We start from the raw sequence: 8,624 nt of genomic DNA, 5'->3' as shown, positions 1-8,624 counted from the left end.
CATTCTTTCCAATTCCCTACCTTTAACCTCGACCCTCCTATGTATTTGGTGTCTCTGCCCGAACTGGGTTGAGAAGTTGATTTGTGAACTAGGTTTCTGGTTCTCCATTCTTTGGCCATTGAATAAAGCTTGTGCTGTTCCAGTCTCAGCATCGGTTTCATAATTGGCTGCGTGAATCTAATCGGGAAAAGAACCTCCCTGGCTGAGACAAAAGGTCGCGGGTCCAGTCAACCAATTTGGTAATACTTTGAATCCCCCTGTACCTCTTTCAGCGGCTCTGAGTACAGCTGCTAATGCCTCTGGATGGTCATCTGCCTGATCCTTCCTGTATGCAAATTACCTACAACATACTTCATAATTGCACTTTATGGAGTTGCCTGCTTCATTTCTTTGGTCTCAAAGTTCCTTCTCAGTTCAGAGGTTATTGTGGAGCTTAACAATAGAACAGCCATCTTAGGCTGGGGAGGTCATTTCAAGATAAGACAATTGCACCCTCCCCCAATGGAAAGTTACCAGCAGTCACAAGCAGTTGGTGGTCCTGGAAGATGGAGCAACGACACACCCAGCCCTAACCACCACATGGGTGGAACATTAATCTGAGGGTGACCAGAAGGGACCATAAAAGAAGTCCAGTTTCTCTCCCCTGGGGGCAGACCTCCTCTTGGTCTCACCCGCTGTGCCCTTGCAGTGTACTCAGTAAATCTCACTTTCTACCCTTGCTTCTGACTCGGTAAATTCTTTTACAGCTTGAGTTGCTGGCCCCATCACTGCACCCTGCGGCGGTTATCGTTACATATCCCTGCCGTCCAACACTTGGAATACAGCAATAAACAAAAACAGATTCCATAGTCTTTCTTCCCCATGTCTATGGCCTGACACAAAGATGGACAGATCCCTTACCCATTACCAATAGAGTTTCAACTCCCCATGAGAGCCTTCCTGATCCTGTCTCTACCCCTGCATCCAGAGGCATACCATAATCTTTTTTGGAGGAAGATAGGGGAGGGCTTAACGAGGGGTAAGGGATGGGGGAAGGATGTGTGTGAATTCCTGGTAAGGGAAGGAGGGCTGAATTCCATTTTAAATCCTTTTTAGTACTACTTAAAGTATCAGTATTTCTTTGATATAAGTTAGAAAGTAGTTAAAAAATTCATTTACAAACATCACTTCGTAAAAGAGAACACATTTTTTGATTTCCTGTTTTTCCTCACAAAGAGGGGCTCAGGGTTTGTGACCAGAAGGAGTGAAAATCCCACAGGACAATTTTCTTTCTGTCACTTGGCTACAGCTGATTCTCAGTTGTACATTCTGATCTTTCTTTGGCCACAGTCCAGACCCCCATCCTCACTCACCATACCCAAACTTATCTCTTCACATTTCAAAATAGGAGGTAAAGGAAATTCCCTGGCAGTCCAGTGGTTAGGACTCCAAGCTTCCACTGTTGCGAGCCTGGGTTCGATCCCTGGTCAGGGAATTAAGAACCCCACAAGTCGCGTGGTGCAGCCAAAAATAAAAAAATAAAATAGAGGGTAAAAATTAAGGGGGATCTTTCCTCCTTCTTTTTCAAAGTCAGAAAGCTGATGCATTTTAAATTTGAAAACACGCAAATGAACAAACCCCTTCAGCCTGTGGCTTTTGCATGCTGCAGGGAATCAGGGTAAAAGGAAAGATCCTGCGCTTCCAGGTTGTCAACTTTGGCTACATGTTGGGATCACCTGGGGTGTTAAAGAAGTAGGAACACTTGGGCCCCATCCACAAAGCTTTGGGCTTAACTGATGTGCAATGTAAACGCTTTAAGAGCTCCCCAGGGGATTATACTGTGCAGCAGAATTAAGAGCCGGTGATTTACATTCACAGTTCTCTGCTACTCAAAGCCTGGTACAGGAACACAACATGCTCACACCTGTGAGTTTGTCAGACATAGTCTTTGCCCCCTCACACGCCTCCCAAATTAGAATCTGCAGTTTAACCAGTTAAACCTGTTTAACCTCAAGTGATTTGCATTCCTATGCACATTAAAGTTGGAGAAGCTCTGCCCAGGGCTCCTGCCAAGCAAACTGGCCCAATGTGGAAGGAGGTAAAGCATTCAGGAAACAGAGCTCCAAGAATAGGCCCCCAACCAGAGGACGGAAGAGACCTCCTTGCTACAGGCTCTTGTGTTGTGGCTCTCAGAGAAATCAGGTAGTGGCCGAGGTGGGCTGAGCCTCACGGAGCTGGGCAGGACTTCAAAACAGAGCTGCTCTCTGAGCAGAGCAAACAGAGCAAAGAGACTGCTTCTGCAGCGGTGCAAACGCTGGAGGGGCCGATCTGCTGGATCTGTTTGACCACACCAGTCTGGGTGCTGTCCATGTTAGCTGCTGTCCCATTGCATAAGCACACCCCAAACACAGAACCTGCTCGAGCTCCTCTGTGATGGGAACATTGTGTTCTCAAACAGACAAAACAAACAACTCTTTCCTTTGGGTGGTTATGAATTTTCATTTCCTACCCCCCCACCCCCTTCAGCCCCACCCCTATGGAGACAAGTTATCAGGAACATTATTTGTCGAACAATAATTGGTATCAAGGCCGCAAAGAACTGTTGACTTACAGAAAGACACAAAGTTAGTGTTTGAGTTAGTTAGTTTGAGTTTTATCTGGGGTCTTGCTGAGGACTAAAGCCTAGGAGAGAGCCACTCAGCTCTGATGAACTGCTCTGAAGAGGTAGGCGAGAAGCCAGTTTATATACGATTTTTTGCTAGGAAATATGTGTAGTCAAGCATACATCTTGGTACAGAATTTCAGATGCGTGCATCAAAAGAAAAAGATACTGCACATCATAAAGAACAGACGTCTCAAGTTAATAGTTTTAGTGCTTTTCTATGTATGGGAAGTTTCAGAAATCCAGGGCCATTAAAACTTTTCCTGAGATATACATCTAACTATCTATGGGCCTGCCTGTTCATGTGTATCCAAAGCACAAGGTGCCTCATCCTTTTTTCTTTAAATTCCTCTTGGAGTGCAACTGTCAGGACAGCAACTGCAGCGGGTTATGACTTAACCCTTGCAGAATTGGGTGGTGAGCAACACTCTTTGGCTTAGCAATCCTAATTTTTCTGTGTCCATAGAACAAAGAGCTTTATTTGGCGTCTTGGGAATTGCAGACTGGGAGACACAGATTTGGGTAAAACCGAAAGCGTGTTCTGAAGAAGAGAAAGAAGCAGGGGCTTATAAAGGCAAAAGCCACAAGATTGTTAAAGTTGTCTTGCAAGAATTATGATTGGCTCTAATGCAAAAAGGAAATATTTGCCCTTAAGAGATAGGCTGTCATGAGTTATTTAGGGCAAGGGTCTGTTAAGTATCTTAAGTTTCTGGAACATTGTGTAGATGCCTGCCTTTATAAGTCAATAAGTGGTCAATGGTTCAGATTCCATCCTGGGTGAGATGTGTATAAGTCCCACTTCCTCAGTTACGTCCTGGCTCCATTTGAGTGAGCTCTCTTAGCAATACTGACTCCATTTTTATTTTCCTTTCACATAGTTCAAAAGGAAATTCATGGACACATTAGGCATAGAGGAGCAGTCCCCATTTTTCTTTTTGGGTATGTTGGATATTTTCCAGTTGCACCTCTCCTCATCCCCCTATATTAACTCTTGGTTCTTCTCAACCCTGCCTTAAGACTTGGAAAGCTGACCTTCTTGGACTGCCTTCCAGCTTCCAGTTGGGTTGGACCAGTGGCAGGCCCTGGCAGAAGGTCAGAGGGAGAGTCAGTTTCAGGCACTTATTCCCCCAGCTCACTTTGTATTGGACCATGGGTTGAGTATGTCCCTAAACTGAAGCCCACAGCTTCTGTCAGGTAGCCTGCTCCTATAGGTGGTAATAGCTTCCTATTAAAAAATGAAATTCAACTGAGCAAATTTTAAAGATCTTGTTGGCCTTATTCAGCAATTCATGAATCAGGCAGCATCCAACCTAGCAGATAGAAAGGAGCTCTGAGGAGCTTTGCAAAATGAAAGACTTTTATAGGCAGAAGGGAGCAGGAACAACGAAGTTATACAAGGCAAAAAAGCGGGTTGGTTATAAGGTTACTTTCCTTTACTAGGGAATGGCAGGGGTCTATCAGGCAGATTACCTAACTAGTGCTGATCAGGAAATTCCTGATGGACTGGAGCTGGTTTAAAATTCCACTTCTGGAGGAGCCAAAACTTTTAAAAAAATTTTATTTATTTATTTTGTCTGCAGCAGGTGTTAGTTGCGGTATGCGGGCTCTTCATTGCAGCACGTGGGCTCTTCGTTGCGGCATGCATGTGGGATCTAGTTTCCCGATTAGGGATCGAACCTGGGCCCCCTGCATTGGGAGCACGGAGTCTTACCCACTGGAGCACCAGGAAATTCCCCCAAAACTTTTAGTTAAGTTTTATTTTGGTGGCTTGGCCCTTAGCATGAGCTACTCCATTTTGGGCCTGTTGCTTTGTTTTTATCATTTCAAATATTGCTAGCCTTGGTGTTTTTTGTTTTTTTTTTTTTCTTTTGCGGTACACAGGCCTCTCCTGTTGTGGCCTCTCCCGTTGCGGAGCACAGGCTCCGGACGTGCAGGCTCAGCAGCCATGGCTCATGGGCCTAGCTGCTCCGCGGCATGTGGGATCTTCCCGGACCGGGGCACGAACCCGTGTCCCCTGCATCAGCAGGCGGACTCTCAACCACTGCGGCAACCAGGGAAGCCTAAGCCTTGGCGTTTTGTACCAGCTCATGGCCCATTTCCTAAACAGTTACAATTTTATATGTCACCCCTTGAACTCTCCTCAGTTATTCAGTTTTCATGTGCCGTTGGTTTCTCTTCCATCTCATCAATAGCTCTCTGGTGCCAGGATCCATTCTCTTTCCATCCTTGGTGGCTGGGGCATTGACAAAGAACCTGGGGTGGTTCAGATGACTGGAACAGAGGCTCAGCGCTTGGATGAGCATCCCTCCTACTGAAACATCAGTTGGCAACATGCTGAGGCCTGGCACTAGGATGCATGTACCAGAGGGCAACCAGGACAGCTACCTGGCCCCTTGACCCAGCAGCTCGCACGTGTCCTCCAATGGCAGCAGGTGGTCTTTACGGCATTGGCTCCACACCCTCCAGGTTCTCTGATGCTGTCGATAGAAGACATTTGCTCCTACAGGGACTGGGCAGTCTCCTGATGTGACTTCAGCCCTTCTTCAAGCAGCCTCTCTACCCGCAAACTTACCCCTCCAGAATTCTACATACTGGCAGATAGCACCATTGTTCACCCACTAAGTGAGCCCTGTTAGAACTCACCTATAGGAGTTTTAAAGATGAGACAACAGGCCCAAAATGGAGTAGCTCATGCTAAGCCCCACGTGACCAAAATCAAACTTAATGTAAAGTTTTGGCTCTGCCAGAAATGGAATTTTAAACCAGTCCCAGTCCCTCAGGAATTTCCTGATCAGCACTAGATAGGTAATCTGCCTGATAGAGCCCTGCCATTCCCTTGTAAAGGAGAGTAACCTTGCAACGACCAATATCCTTTTTGTCTAGTATAACTTCCTTTTTCCTGCTCCCTTCTGCCTATGAAATCTCTTGCATTGCATAGCTCTTTGGAGCTCATGCCTATCTCCTAAATTGTGTGCTGTCTGATTCATGAGTTGCTGAATTAAGGCCAATAAGATCTTTATTTATTTTTTTAATTTTTAAAATATTTTTTTGGCTGTGTTGGGTCTTCTTTGCTGCGCTCGAGCTTTCTCTAGTTGCGGCGAGTGGGGGCTACTCTTCGTTGCGGTGCGTGGGCTTCTCATTGCGGTGGCTTCTCTTGTTGCAGAGCACGGGCTCTAGGTGTGCAGGCTTCAGTAGTTGTGGCGTGAGGGCTCAGTAATTGTAGCTCGTGGGCTCTAGAGTGCAGGCTCAGAATTGTGATGCACGGGCTCAGTTGCTCCACAGCATGTGGGATCTTCCCAGACCAGGGATCGAACCCATGTCCCCTGCAGTGGCAGGCAGATTCTTAACCACTGCGCCACCAGGGAAGTCCCAAGGCCAATAAAATTAATTTACTTCATTGAATTTTGTTCTTTAACAGTTTTGGTGATGACAGTGGGATCCAAGGGAGTCTACTAACATCCTCAAGGACAATGGGAAACACAGGCATTGGCACCTGCTGAACCCTTTTGTTCTCTTTCTTGCTGCTTCTGAAGGCCATGGGTAAGTTTCTCTTGGATCTGAGCTCTGCTCCCTTTGCATCTGAGCTTGCTGCTCTCATTGGTTTTCCAATCCAGGGTTAACAGGGCAGTCTGGACTGACAGGAGGCTCTAACAGAGCACCAGTCTCTAGCTCCTGGTCAGTCCACAATACCATTTCTTTGGTTACTGCTGACATCCACAGGTCTATTTCCTCCTCAGTTATTATTGGTTTCTGCTGATATACACATAAGGTAAAAGAATGATTGATCTATTGTTAATGGGAATCTTGCAAGGCAAAGTTGCAAAAGATGGGTTCAGGTTGAGCACCTAAAAGCTGTTTGAGCTCACCATCTAATCTAAGACCCCCATTCTAGGATAAATTGGTTAGGGAATGGGTTAGATCAGTACTAGGTCACCTGCCAACCTCAAGAAAATTTTTGTGCAATGAGATGCCCTGTAAAACATAAAACATCACAGAATCTCCAACCCAGTGACACATTCCTGCTAGGGATGAATTTGGTTCCAAGAGACCAAAGGCTTCACTGAAGAAATAGGGTCCTCAAGTTCCAAAGAACTGAGTGTTCTATCTTCTGGCACACCTGCTTATTTTACGTCTAAGAACTATGGTCCTGGAAGCTATAGATACATACAAAAATGTCAAAATCTTACTAAAGACAACCTAGATTTACAATGACCATTATGGGGAACATTCCAGTTAGACAAGGCCATTCATTCAAAAAGTACAATTGTAATCAAGTGTTCCCAAGTCAAACCAACAGAATGGGATACCTATTATTTTAACTGATATGCAGAAGCCTCCAAAAGGCTTCAAGATTCCAAAATAGCTTCATTGAAAGATTCATTGCAAAATGCTAATGAAGGGACTTCCCTGGAGGTCCAGTGGTTAAGACTCTAAGCTGCCAATGCAGAGGACATGGGTTCGATCCCTGGTCGGGGAACTAAGATCCCACATACCGCAGGGCCAAAAAATTTTTTTAATAAAAGCACTAATGAAAAGTTAAAGACACAAGAGTTACCCAAAACCAAAGGCTGTAAGACTGACGTGACTCCTACCACTTCCATCTATCTCCCTTTACCTGAGTACTCCTAGTCTAAAAATCCTCTATCTGAGTCGCCTTTCCACTCTGAAGAGACTATTAGTTACCTTTTATTTTATTTTTATTTTTTTGTTTATAGTAAACTTTATTTTCATTGATTTCATTTAACATAATTTCAAAGTAGGTCTGTGCTCTAAGATAAGCAAAGGAACAGATATCCTAAATCTCATTAAGAGATCTTTTTCACACTGTTCCTCTGAGCAGGACACGGGGTTTCAGGGGACCCAGTGCTGATACCTAACATTTTATCCCTGGAGATATTAACTGTAGATACAGAAAGAACAGATAACACCAACACACAAGAATCAAACTGTATGAGGGTACTACAGGAAGAAGCTCTTGTGTTATACTTTACCCACCTCTTTAGGGTTGTAATGATAATGACTGACTATTTTCTCTGCAAAGTTCAGTGTTGTTTTTTGTTGTTGTTGTTGTTTGTTTTTGTTCAGTGTTGTTTTAAATAAAATGTCAGAATATGTGAAAATGCTGTACTCATTTATCTTTTTTGTTTTCATTTATCTTAATACACTAAAATTAATGGAAGTTTAAAAATTCTTCATGAGTCCAGTCTGGGCCATGACTACCACTGATGGGGTTTACCCAACACACTAATTCCAAGTTCGGCGACCATCAGCAAACTGGCACCTGCAATTAAGTCTGCAGGCATAAATTTTCCAGAGTGGTAGAATCTCATTCCCATAGTGCCAGCCAGGGTTCCAGATGTAACGAAGAAAACCTAAATGTTCCTTGGATCTGGAGACCCCTGTTAGGCACCCAGGCCCGCTAAACCACCGAAGAGGAGCCTGGCAGCCAGAGACGGGACACTGCCTGCTTTTGCCTAGCCAGTGATCCCACTTATCCCACCCGAAGCAACCAGTGCTGCGTAGCCAAAACCAATACAATATAAAGGCACTAGTGGGCTGGAGTCCTTCTGCATTGTTTGCTTTCACTCTGTCCAGACAGATTACACCAGGCCTGCACCTCCTTCCCGAAGGTCTGCACTGGCCAACAAGGGCGCACATGCCTTGGGTGGAGAGTCGCCAAAGTTAACTTTTTTTTTCCAATTAATTAATTAATTAATTAATTTTTTGGCTGCGTTGGGTCCTCCTTGCTGCGCACGGGCTTTCTCTTGTTGCGCTGAGCGGGGGCTACTCTTCATTGCGGTGCGTGGGCTTCTTATTGTGGTGGCTTCTCTTGTCGCGGAAGACAGGCTTTAGTGCGCGGGCTTCAGTAGTTGTGGCATTCAGGCTCAGTAGTTGTGGCTCTCGGGGGTCTAGAGCTCAGGCTCAGTAGTTAGGGTGCACGGGCTTAGTTGCTCCGCGGCATGTGGGATCTTCCCGGACCAGG

General features: G+C 45.2%; 1 protein-coding gene and 1 pseudogene across 1 annotated transcript in view; one reads left to right on the top strand and one right to left on the bottom strand.

Moving 5' to 3' along the window:
- The first annotated feature begins 6,117 nt into the window (after nucleotides 1-6,117).
- ZNF445 (zinc finger protein 445) overlaps nucleotides 6,118-8,624 on the top strand; it is a 54,011-nt gene continuing 51,504 nt past the window's right edge. The window contains exon 1 of the mRNA XM_028478833.2: nucleotides 6,118-6,181. The gene's annotated coding sequence lies outside the window, so the exon portion shown is untranslated. The remainder of the gene's footprint in view (nucleotides 6,182-8,624) is intronic.
- On the bottom strand, nucleotides 7,834-8,214 carry LOC102981531 (transmembrane protein 14C-like; annotated as a pseudogene).

Source organism: Physeter macrocephalus, chromosome 18 (assembly GCF_002837175.3).
Source record: "Physeter macrocephalus isolate SW-GA chromosome 18, ASM283717v5, whole genome shotgun sequence".
In the NCBI taxonomy this organism is placed as follows: Eukaryota; Metazoa; Chordata; class Mammalia; order Artiodactyla; family Physeteridae; genus Physeter; species Physeter macrocephalus.
This window is presented reverse-complemented; position numbering and strand designations above follow the sequence as displayed.